Below are 12,149 nucleotides of genomic sequence, written 5' to 3' on the forward strand. Positions count from 1 at the left end.
TAACTGACCTCCTCTAGGAAGTCTATTCTGGTTAAACTCAGCCAACATTTATCATATACCTCCTGTACATTCCTCAACATTTACACAATATGTAACATGTTTAGTTTTTTTTTTTTTTAAACCACAGAATATTTAAAAATGTGTCCTAATGTCCTGGCTGGACTCCTTGAGGGCCCAAACTTTGCTTCCCATACATGACTTAGTGTTTAACGTAGTACACACAGAAGGAATAGTATAATAAGGTCTTTGACTTCCCTTCACAGTTTCATCTTCCCCACTGTGACTTTCAGATAAAGGAGGACACTGTCTCAGACCTCCCAGCTTGAGCTGTTGACTATTAAGATGGAGCCAAGCCTTTGCTGGCACATATACTCACTCTTTAATTTAAAAAATTTAAAGGAATTTTTAAGTTGCAAACTTGATAGCTTTGGTTTTTAATGGCTATTTGTTTTCCGAAGTTACCTGAACTTGATCATTTGAAGCGCACACATAAAAATCACTGTAGAAGAAATCCCTTTAAAGATTAAGGTCCTTCCTCTTCAAGAGAAACAGACTAGCCAGTAGAAGAAAAAGGACCTACCGAGAAGTATTAATAAACAGACTGGTATTAACAGGAGGGATTAAAAGACAGCGATCTCACAGATTAACTGCTATACGTATTAACAGAATCTAAATATACAGTTACATACTCAACCCTGAAAGCAGTTCAAAAAGGTGAAATTCAACCAGTGCTCATTTCAAATGGAAACTTTCTCAAGTTTAAAACAGACTACACTCTGCCATTCCTTTCAGCTTTACATACCTTGATGTTTTGATGTTACTAGTCCACAATGCACACGTTTCAGAAACTCAGTTTTTGCCTCCAAGGGCTATAATCCTCCCCCAAAAATAATAGGTCAAAGACAAATAAGACTTTGAATCTGATTTTTTTTTTTTACGATTATAACATGGCTTTATAAAACTGTAATCCCCAGCTGGAAAGAGTTCTGCAGCAGATGACTTCCGAATGTCTCACAAACAGATATAAACAAAAAGCCACTTAGGAAAACAGAGCGTGCCTCGATGGTCATCTTAAATAAAATACAGCAGGTAGGTTATCCGAGGCAGGACAAGAGAAATGTCATTTCACTCAGTTCACCGTGCTCCTGGATAAAGGTCCCTACTAAGCGAATACCCCTTGGGGATTCCGTGTTGTGGAGGAAAGGGAAACTGAAGAATATGGTTTGTGACACCACCACCCTCCGGAGGCGAAGGAGGAGATGCTAAGATTTGGGAAAGAGCCGAATGAAGGTGGGGAGCGTCAGAGGGGAGGTCTCTCAGCAAAACAGCACCTAAAGCAGGGACTGACTTCAGCTATTAGCAAAACTGCGTCCATGCAGCTCAAAAAAGAGAAGGAGCAGGAAAAGTTTCCCTAGCCTCTCCCCACCCTTTACCTCCTGCTCTGGGAGGAAACGCAAGCTGAGGTACCAATGGAGCCTGGCCCGCGGCCCCATCACCCGCCAGGACGCCGCGCCCCGCGGGCCGGGGAGAGGGACGGAGGGAGGGAGGAGGGAGCAGGAGTAACGGGGCGCCGGGCCGAGGAGAAGGGCAGGTGGGGGAGCGGCCTCCGCGGGCTCGGCCTCGCGCCCCCCTGGCTACCTGGGAGGCCAGCCGCTGCCGCGCGCCGTCCAGCCGGGACCTGCCGCCGGGAGCGCCGCGGGCGTCGGAAGCCCTGGGGGCCGCGGAGCCACTAGCAAGCGGGTTGAGCGGGAGACGCTCGCGTAGCAGGAGGCGCGGGAGGCGGGGCGCCACGGCCCGGGGCCGCCAGGTCACGTGGCCCGGGCCGCCCCACGTGACGCCGACGCTGCGCGCGGGCCTGCGCTAGGGGAGGCCGTACACCCGGCCCCGCCTAGGGCCCCGCCGCTCGCGCCTCGGCGGCTGGCCGGGACTTCGCTAGAAGCCGATTGGCCGTCCGAGTCCAGCCCCCAGGTTCTGCAGAGAGTCGCGGAGGAGCTTGGTAGCTGGTGGCGCTCGCAGGGTTTGTCTCTCAGGGAACCAGGGACGCGCTCCTGCCGTCCTCCTGGGCCAGCGGACCAGCCCTCCGCACCCCCAAGGGATCCAGAGCTGAAAAGCGCCTGGAAACTCCTCTCCCTGATCCGTCGCGCGCCCTGCGCATTCTAGGCACTACCCAGGGGTCTTTGCCGGGGACAGAGGGCCTCGGAGGAGAGACTCGTTTAACTCCAGAGACGTAGCCCCTCTACCCACCTACTGGTCGAAAAGCGCCTAAGTAAGGCCAGGGGATGGGGAAGGCGGCAGCTGCACCAAGACCAGAAGGAAGGAGGGGGCTGAGGAACCGCGCCCAGGTGGTGGAAGGTAGGCAGAGGCACCTTGGAAGCGGGCTGTCTAGGTTAGAAGGGACCAAGAAGGCAAATGACTCAACACTTTTTATAAATGAGTAACTGAGGCCGGGAAAGGGGATGCCTCATGCCGATCCAGCCTATCATCTGTTGAGATCACAGTCATCTTTATCAAATACTGTACAACTCTCTGAAAACGCCCAGTTGGCTCCACAGGACAAGTCTAAACTTAGTGGCATAATTTTCCAAACAATCTTGTTCAAACTTACTTTTCCCATTTGAGTTCCGGTGAGTAAACAGGAAAACATTTCCTTTTCTAGGTGTCACCAAACAGCTCAGCTGATGTACTGGAAGAAGCTGTCTTTTCCATATCTTCTGGCACTGCTTCAACGCTACTCTAGACTCTGGCTACAGAGAATTCCTGTTTTCCCTCAGTACTCAGCTTTCTTTACATTACTTACTTTTTCCCTAAGTTGTTTTACTCATCTTTGCGTTTGTTCATTCTTTTGCCTCTGTCTGAAATGCCCTGAATCACTGTGCTATTCTCCCATAAAGAAAACCCAAGATGGACAGTAGCTAAAACAGTAAAAACAGATTTTATTCAGGAGCTATTGCAATAGAGAAAAATAGACCTCGGTATAGAATTGGGCTCAATTCCCCTGTCGTAATAGTTGCGAATAAAATTTTTACTGCTTTACTGTCCAACTCTGATTTTCTTTAACAACCCCCAAAGTACACATCAGTCTCCTACTCATCTCTCAAAATCAAGGTCAGATACCACCTACACTTATTTTTCTTCTGTGGCTCCTTCTCCCTGATTGAACAGCTTTAGCAACTCAAGTTCATTAGGACAGTGTCAGCTATAACTTCTTTGGTTTCCGAGACACTGTACATAATCTGATACCTAAGTCTCATATTGCCCAGGAATGTACTGTACGTTTCCTGTAAGAGGTAAATTGCCTATTGCGGTCTTCCTCTCTAGATTATAAATTCTCATTCAGGACTTCTGGGCTTAGCACAGTGCCCTCAGTAGCTGCTCAATGGGGGTCCATGTGGTAGACCCTCAGTATCCACTGAGTGAAGTGGCTTGACCAAGGTGGTAGCAGATCGGTGATTTTACTGAAAGGGGCCTACTTTGGTCAAGGGAACTGAAGTCAGTTCTTTTAGGCCACAACCTGATCAAAAGAACTAATGTAAACATGTGTGTTTGAGTCATTAAATATTTCCTGAGCACTCACTGCTTATCAGGTGCCAGATGCCATACTTGGAGCATCTTGGAGGATAAAAAGTTGGATAAGACATGGTTGCTGATCTCAAGGAGTGTATATTCTGGTTCTTCCAGTACAGGGTGAAAAGTTTCCTGATACAGAATGCTAAGCGAACACAAATGAGGGACCACAAATTAGATAGGGGATCAGGGAAAAAATTCCTGGGAAGGTGAATTTGGAGGACAAGCAGTAGTTAGATGAAGGAGGGAGGGAAATACCTTCCAGAAGATCGAGCAGTATGTTCAGAGGTAGAGAGGCGTGAAACAGTGTTATTTATTTAGGAAAAGCAAGTAACCCGGTATGGCTGGACTTGGTGACCTCATTTACCTCTGGGACAAAGGAAACCTAATTAGGTTAACATCCATGTACTTCAAAGAATGGCATATCTAATAGTACTAGTATTATTTATTGGATTTGAGTAACTTTCCATCAGACAAATCATCGGCTCTTCACCTAAAATTGGCCCGAACTAGTACTAGGTGATTTTTCACTTTTTTTTTTTCGGCTCCGAAAGTTCTCTATAAATGTTACCTAAAAATAGCAAAATTACTTGTTCCAAACAAGATTATTTTAGAGCACTCTAAACTTTTTCTACAGGGCAAAAGAACTCAATTTACAAGTAGTGCTTTAAGGAAGAAACCAGGCTCTACCTCCAGTGGGGGGAGTAGTGGGGCGGACTACTCCTCTTAGTGCTAATACTCGACTATGCTGGTAAAAAGGATCTGTCAAGAATCTCATAAAGTACAGTTAATGTAAGGTGGAGAAGGACATAGGAGAACGATTCTGATCACTCTTGGGAGCTTCAGAATTTCCTTTCAAAAATCAATCTCTCGGTAAGTGGAAAATCAGAACATCGTCTTTTGTTCCCTTTTCCTCCACTGTGCCCGTCATCTGTGAGTGTCCGTTTGGGCAGATGTGGGTCAGCCAATCCAGCCCAACTTCCTTCAGTTGGACCATCTAATGCCTGATTGTTTGTACCTCTTACACAATTTTCTCTAACTCCTGATTGAATCCACCTCTTACACAATTTTCTTTGCCAAGAAGGTCTGGAGGTCCCTTAGGCAGACACTTATTTTTCATAGGCCACTGGAAAGTCCTTGATATTGGGCGAGCACAATTAAAAGGAATTTCATTTATTTCCTCCAAGACATGAATGTTATTTCTTCTGAGAGAATGGAAACAGCTGGGAGCAGCTAGATTATCTCCAGCTTTTCTTCCCTGCTCCTTCCTTCCTCTTGGGGTTGGTCAAGATTGAGCAAAATAAGCCAGAGAACCACCAACTCGTGTAATGGCTAAATAGGGAAGAGCTAGGTCACTATGTAAGATTGTTTACCTGTTTCTGCAATACACAGTTGGGAAATCTGTTCTGACAGTCTCAAAAGCCATATGGTTATTTTTGGTAATTGAGGCTGACATAACTGTTTTAGGATTTGCAAATGTAATAAAATATAGAATCTATCTAGAGGGAGAAATCACCTTGATTTTCAGTTAGCTTAACCAAACAGGTAAACATAATCAGTCACAATAAGTTTTACAATCTCGATCGTTATTGGTCAAACTACTTTGGGGAGAATTTCTGCTTTGACAGTTGGGATAAATAAACATGGCATAAAACAGAGGGGGAAAGGATTGAGAGAAGTGGTAATGGAGAATTGGAAAAGAATTTTTATTCTCATTCCTTTTTTCCCTCACACCAAGAACCAGGTGAATTCCCTTTGCTCACCATGCAAATGCATTAAATAAACAAACAAGGACAGGATAACAGTCTTCTTGGGGGCAATGTTGCAGGCTACAAACTGAAACCCTTTGTGATCTGGCACAGTGAGAACCTCAAGGCCTTTACAAATAACAATAAGCACACACTGCCATTGACTACAGGAGAAATAAGAAGTCACGGATGACCCGGTTCCTCTTCCAAGCTGCCTCCTGAATTGCTATGCCAGAGAAATGGAGAATAACACACCTTTCAAGATTTTGCTTATTTGATAAAGCTCCCAGACAACCTCTTTTTGTTGGTGTTCCTCATCCCAATATCAAAATGGTGTTTCTTCCTCCAAACACTACTTCTTTCATCCAACCAATGGATCAAAGAGTTATAACAGCTTTTAAGGCCTGCTACCTGAAGAGGACCTTTGTCCAGACTATTGCTGCAACTGAGGGAGAACTGAGAAGACACTGAGGCAATTCTGGAAGGATTACAACATCTATGACTGCATCAAGAACCTTGCTTGTGCATGGGGTTATGTCACCAAGGAGTGTATGAATGGCATCTGAAAGAAGTTACTTAAGAGGTTCATTCATGACTTCAAAAGATTTGCCAAGAATGAGGAGGTTGTAAAAATCAACAAGGCTCTGGTTGAGACGGCAGACAACTTTACCCTGAGTGTGGATGAGGATGACACTGAGGAACTCCTAGAGGTGGCTCCTGAGGAACTGACTAGTGAGGACTTGTTGGAACTGGAACAGGAGTGTGTAGCTGAAGAAGAGGCAAGAGAAAAGGAAACTGCAGGAGAAGAAAGAGAAGAACCCACAGTGACGGGGTTTAGCAGGAGCTTTTGCAGACCTCAACAAGCTCCTTAAAATGTGTGAAAACATAGACCCCCAACACTGAAAGGTTTTCATTCATAGAGAGGAACGTTCACGGTGCATTACCTGCTTACAAGCAAATCTATAATGAATAAAAGAAACAAACCAAGCAAACCACCATGGACACATTTCTGAAAAGAATAACACCTTCTAAAGAAGAGCCTCAGGCAGGTTCGTCAGGAGAAGAAGGCATTGTTAGCACAGGTGATGACAGCTCCATGAGTGTTACTGTCCCTGAAGACCTTCCAGTGGGAGAAGATGTGGAGGTGGAAGCCAATGATATTGATCATCCTGACCCTGTGTAGGCCTAGGCTAATGTGTGTGTTTATGTCTTCATTTTTAACAAAAAAGTTTAAAAAGGAAAAACATAAAAAGTGTTAAAAATGCAAAAAAGCTTATAGAATAAGGATATAAATAAAACATTTTTGTACAGCTATTCAATATGTTTGTGTTTTAAGCTAAGTGTTATTACAAAAGAGTCAAAAAGTTTATAAAGGAAAAAAGTGACAATAAGCTAAGTTTAATTTATTATTGAAGAAAGAAAAATATTTTTTATAAATGTAATATAGCCTAAGTGTACAGTGTTTATAAAGTCTACACTAGCGTACAGTAATGTCCTAGCCTTCACGTTCACTCATGGACTCACCTGAAGCAACTTCCAGTCCTGCAAGCTCCAGTCAAGGTAAGGGCCCTATACAGGTTTTTATCTTTTATGCCATATTTTTACTGTACCTTTTCTATGTTTAGATACACAAAAACTTAATTATTGTGGTACAGTTGCTTACAGTATTTAGTACAGTAACATGCTGTACAGGTTTGCAGCCTAGGAGCAAAAGGCTATACCATATAGCCTAGGTGTGTAGGAGGCTATACCATCCAGGTTTGTGTACGTGCGCTCTATAATGTCCACACAATGACAAAATTGTCTAACGACACATTCCTCAGAATGTATCTCCATCATTAAGCAACGCATGACTGTACTGCCATGGCTAAATGATCAACTTGCCAGCAACAGAAACCATTGCTAAGACCCAACACCACACTATGCCTTGAAGATACCAAACAGCAACTTGGTGGAAAGGTAACCATACAGGTCTCCTTCCACCCTAGATGGGCCAGTCATTTATTTTAACATGAATAGAAACACAAAAATGTGTGTCTGTTTCCTTTCCTGCCTGCAGAGTCTCAGCCAACATGACTATCCAAGGGCTTATATTGTATTTTGTCCACCCACATGCCATCCCATACCTCACTGCATCCAACCAAGGCACTTACATTGATGCGGGGTCGGTGAGCCGAGGAGTCGAAAGAAATATTTCTTGGACTCTCAAGATCTGACAGTAGTGTTCTTTTATTTAGAGAATAGTGTGGAATAGCATGGGGACAGGACCCATGGGCAGTCAGGCTGCTGTGTGGGGACAGGGCCTACGGGCAGGAGGAGCCGCTGCTGCTGCCCCCGCTACTGCTGCAAACATGGGTGGAGAGTAAGGCTAAATTTAAGGCATAGGTATGTGAGCCATCTCTTTACATGACAAAGGAAAGAACATGTAAAAAAGTTAAAATGGTATCAGTGCAGGTGGGATCTGGCCATTGGGTGGTCCCACAACTTTTAGATAAGAATCAAATCAGATTAAGTAAAGGCCAGAAGCCACCACCCTAAATCAGTTACATGAGGTTGCCAGACAGTAACCAACTTAAGTCCTTGCCTTCCCCATTAAGAGTTTCTAGAGATAAGGTCATCTCCCTTCTTCCTGGCACAGAGAGGGGGGCATCTTTACAGATGGAGGTTTCCCTTACAAATATAAACGTCTCCCAACAAAGGGCAAGCAAACTCTGCTCCTCGGAGCCTGCTTCTCATCTGCACTTTTAAAAGTAACCAGCCTAAAAATCCTCATCAACATTATGCAAAGGTGATATAGCAGTGGGCACATGACATGGAATCCGTTAGACCTATCACGTGGTGTATCACCCAGAAGCTATTGGCCTAATAAGCAATGAACAGCCTATTAAAAGCTTGACGGAAGTGTCGGCTTGGAGATGATACCTTGTGAGGATAAAGGGCTACCCTCCAGGATGCAATAATGCTCTGTCAATAACCATTATATGGTGCTGTATATCCCCAGTGGGAGAATGCCTGGGAGTGGGATCTAAGGTGTGGAAGCAGGAGCGTCCCTATTTACTATCCATCCCAGTGACTCACTTGTGAATTTGTGCTTTTCATCCTCAAACTGTAACCACAGGTTTAAAGGTCCTGGTTTCCTAAAGGGGAACATTTCTACCAGGGAACACAGCAAGAATCTTCATTGGACTTTAAGCTACACCACCACCCAGGCACTTTGGGTCTGTGGGGACTGGAATCGGCCACCCCAAGATATGTCTCTTTGGCATGAGGATTATTTGAGGCTGACTGCTTTTGATAAACTGGGACAGGGAAGGAGGCTCCAAGGAGTGGAACTTGCTTGCCCTTTGTTAGGAGACATTTACATTTGTAAGGTAAATCTATCTGTAAAAGGTGCCTCCCTCTCTGTACCAGGAAGGAGAAAGGAGATAACTTTCTCTCTAGAAACTCTTAGTGCCAAAGGCAAGGACTTAGATCTGCATTTTATTGTGCTTGCCTGGTAACCTCCTGTAACTGACTTCCCTCCCCCTCCCAACGTTGGCATTTCTTTAAGGATTAAGCATCTTTCCTTAGGCTAGGAACTGATTGCTGCACTCACCTGTGACCACCCAGCTCCAGACAATAGACTTGCCTCCTGCTACGCCCTCCGAGATAGCAGACCACTATTTGCTGTGTCCATCAAGCGCTGTGCCGACAGGGCAATCTTGTGACTATTGTGGGAGGGACATTTCAATCATATGTGAAATATCCTGTTTGGGGGTATATAACCACTCTGTGCACCCCACTTCTTCAGTGCCCTTTCTTCCTTTGGGAAGAAAGGCCCCGGGCCATGGTCCTCATAAAGCTTTGTTTAATTTTCTCTTGCTATTCTGTCTCATGTGAATTTAATTCGTTCTCTGGCTGGACGAACCCACTTTGGATAGAGGAAATGTCTTCCTCCCCTTCAGGTCCCTCATGCTAAGGACCAGCAGACAAGAGAAAGATCTGTCGACGAAAATAATCCATAACCAATCTGTAAATGAAAATTTGGGTGAGTTTATTCTGAGCTGAAATCTGAGGACCATGGCCCGGGGCCTTTCTTCCCAAAGGAAGAAAGGGCACCAAAGAAGTGGGGTGCACAAAGTGGTTATATACCCCCAAAGAGGGTGCTTTACATACCATTGAAATGTCCCTCGCACAATAGTCACAAGATTGCCCTGTTGGCACAGCGCTTGATGGACACAGCAGGCAGTGGGTCTGCTATTTTGGTGGGCGTAGCAGGAGGCAAGTCTATTCTCTCGAGCTGGGTGGTCACAGGTGAGCGCAGCAATAAGTTTCTAGCCTAAGGAAAGATGCTTAATCCTTAAGGAGATGCCAACGTTGGGAAGTGGGGGGAAGTTGCACCTTTACCTCAAGGGTCTTTTGCTCTTGCCATAGGGAATCTCTAAAGCAGATATACAATGCATGCTCAACGGCCTTGGTCAGGCCCTTTTGGAAAGACAAGGTCAGGCCGAATTAGGTTTATACCAAATGGCTTCCTCATATTCTCCAATATATCCTATTGCTTGCCATTTTTATTTGTCAGATCCTGGTCAAGAGGCGGTGGAACTACTGTTTTACAACTTTCAGTACTGTCTTGTGCAATTTTGATGGCAAATGGATAAGCACAGCAGGTGCAGCCTGAGAGGAGCATGGTAAACAGTAACTGGAACTCATCAGTTTTGAGTGTCTGAGTCACTCCACTTGGTAAAACACTTAAACCTTCAGAGGTGCTAATCAACAGTGAGGAAAATCTGGAATGGACAAGAGACAAGGGAGAGGATGAATACAAGTTGCAGTCTCAAGACCAGCTATAGGAGCAGGGAGGTTGTAGTTCATCTTACTAATCTTCCTTTTATAAGTTTCCCCCAGGAAAGAGGTCCACCAATGTACTGAAGGAGTTACTATCAGAACTCATATGAAGAAAGTGGATCTGAATGGCACAAGGTCTGGACCATCCCGGATGCTATGCTGCCCTTTCCAGACCACACCTGTCAGCCGTCTTAGAAATTGCTTCAGCTGAAGAGAGCTGCTTTGCTCAGTCAGGTCCCCTCTGGGCAGCCAGTGTCCACTGACTAATTGACACCCAATCCTATTTTCTTTTGTTCCACAGTTGTTGATTGCAGGACTCTCTAATAAACTTCCTATGTGCTAATTTCCATCTCAGAGTCCACGTCTGAGGAAATTTTATCTGTGGCAGTCCCTCTAGAGTAGATTACAGTTTGGAGGAGAAGAAAACAAACAAGTCAAATAAATTTGTGATTTGTACTCCAAAGGAAATGAACCAGATGTAGTCATAGCAAATAACAGGGAAGGTGTATTTGGAGAGGAGGTGACATTATAATAGGAGGTGAACTAGACAATAGGTAGAAGACAGTCATGTGAAGAGCAAGTAGAAAAGTGTGTTTCAGAAAGAGGAAACAGCTTGGATAAAGGGGCTTCCCAAAGAGCTTAGCATGTTGAAGTACCACCCAGAGCTTTGTAGTCCTTTTAAGGGATTTTATTTCAAATGCAATGGGAAGCCTTTAAAGGGTTTTTAAACAAGAGAGTAAAATGTTGTGATTTGCATTTAAAAACATTCTCTCTGATAGTGTGGAGAACAGACTGGATGGGAGGAAACCATTAAGGAGATTATTGCAGTATCAAGAAACATGCCCACCCAAAGTTTGCCCCTCCCTCCAAACCACGTGTCATGTGCCCAAGACCCTGGAATTCCCAGCCCACCTCCAGGACCTGCATGGGCCTCTTCCCCATGTCCATCCTCCCAAGGACAGACTGCACATCTTTAGGGTCATAGGTGTCCAGGGAGTGACTGTCAGAGGGCTTGGAAGTGGAGTGTCCACAGGCATGCAAGGAAGCCCCTTGCAGTGGGAGATGAAGCCAGGATTGGAAAACAAGGGGGATGAGCTATGGGGAGGGACTGGGATGGTAATCTCTCCCTATCCTGCCAAATTCCAATGTGGATTCCAAGGATTCCAAGAATCATAAATTTGAGGCTTGGCTGTCTGGGTCATTAAAAAGCTATTTTTAAGCTATATTTGTCAAGATAGGAAGATAAAACATATTTTATTTAACATTTTGATTGTTAATCAACAGCTTGATTTTCAACTTGTAAATATTTAGACATATGGTATGTGGGCCTCCATTTGTAATTTTGCCCTGGGTTCTATAAACGTTAGGGATGGACCTGAAAGTCACATTACCTACAAAGAAACAATATATAGACAAAGCTGTCTTTTTATGACAAAGAGTAGGGGCCAGCCCCATGGCCGAGTGGTTAAGTTAGCACACTCTGCTTTGGCAGCCCAGGGTTCACCGGTTCGGATCCTGGGTGTGGACCTACACACCACTCATCAAGCCATGCTGTGCTGGCATCCCACATGGAAGAACTAGAATGAGTTACAACTAGGATATACAACTATGTGCTGGGGCTTTGGGGAGGAACAAAAAAAGGAAGATTGGCAACAGATGTTAGCTCATGGCCAATCTCCTCACCAAAAAAAAAAAGTATTAACAAAAATCAAAAAAACCAAAGAGTAGATGCCAGAGGATGATGGAATATCTTTAAAATGATGGGGAAAAATATCTGTATATCCAGTTAAACTAGCATTCAAAGGTGTGGACAAAATAAAGACATTTTCAAACCAAGACAAAGAGAATTTCTCTCACATACCCTTGCAGAAAGAAGAGGATTAAACTCAGGAGGAAGGATTAGAAAGCAAGAATCAATAATGAGCAAAGAAATTAGCAGGCACATTGATAATGTTACTGCACAAAAATGGGGTTCTCCTACCTGATGTCCATAAATAAGCTAATTAATTA

General features: G+C 44.4%; 1 protein-coding gene and 1 long non-coding RNA gene across 5 annotated transcripts in view; one reads left to right on the forward strand and one right to left on the reverse strand.

The window, feature by feature from the left end:
* The window catches only part of RCBTB1 (RCC1 and BTB domain containing protein 1), a 50,234-nt gene extending 48,450 nt beyond the window's left edge, over nucleotides 1-1,784 (reverse strand). For 2 of the 4 annotated variants that reach the window (XM_046664677.1, XM_046664675.1), the window contains exon 1: nucleotides 1,639-1,784. The gene's annotated coding sequence lies outside the window, so the exon portion shown is untranslated. Of the gene's footprint in view, nucleotides 1-802; nucleotides 822-1,638 lie in introns of those variants that run through there. The other 2 variants (XM_046664676.1, XM_046664678.1) reach the window with 2 other exon arrangements.
* Nucleotides 1,785-1,937: 153 nt separating this feature from the next.
* Nucleotides 1,938-6,530, forward strand: LOC124241405 (uncharacterized). Its single transcript, XR_006889189.1, has 3 exons — nucleotides 1,938-2,352; nucleotides 4,202-4,437; nucleotides 5,303-6,530. It is a non-coding gene; the product is annotated as an uncharacterized LOC124241405 (long non-coding RNA).
* The last annotated feature ends 5,619 nt before the right edge of the window (nucleotides 6,531-12,149 follow it).

This window comes from Equus quagga, chromosome 6, assembly GCF_021613505.1.
Source record: "Equus quagga isolate Etosha38 chromosome 6, UCLA_HA_Equagga_1.0, whole genome shotgun sequence".
NCBI classification, from domain to species: domain Eukaryota; kingdom Metazoa; phylum Chordata; class Mammalia; order Perissodactyla; family Equidae; genus Equus; species Equus quagga.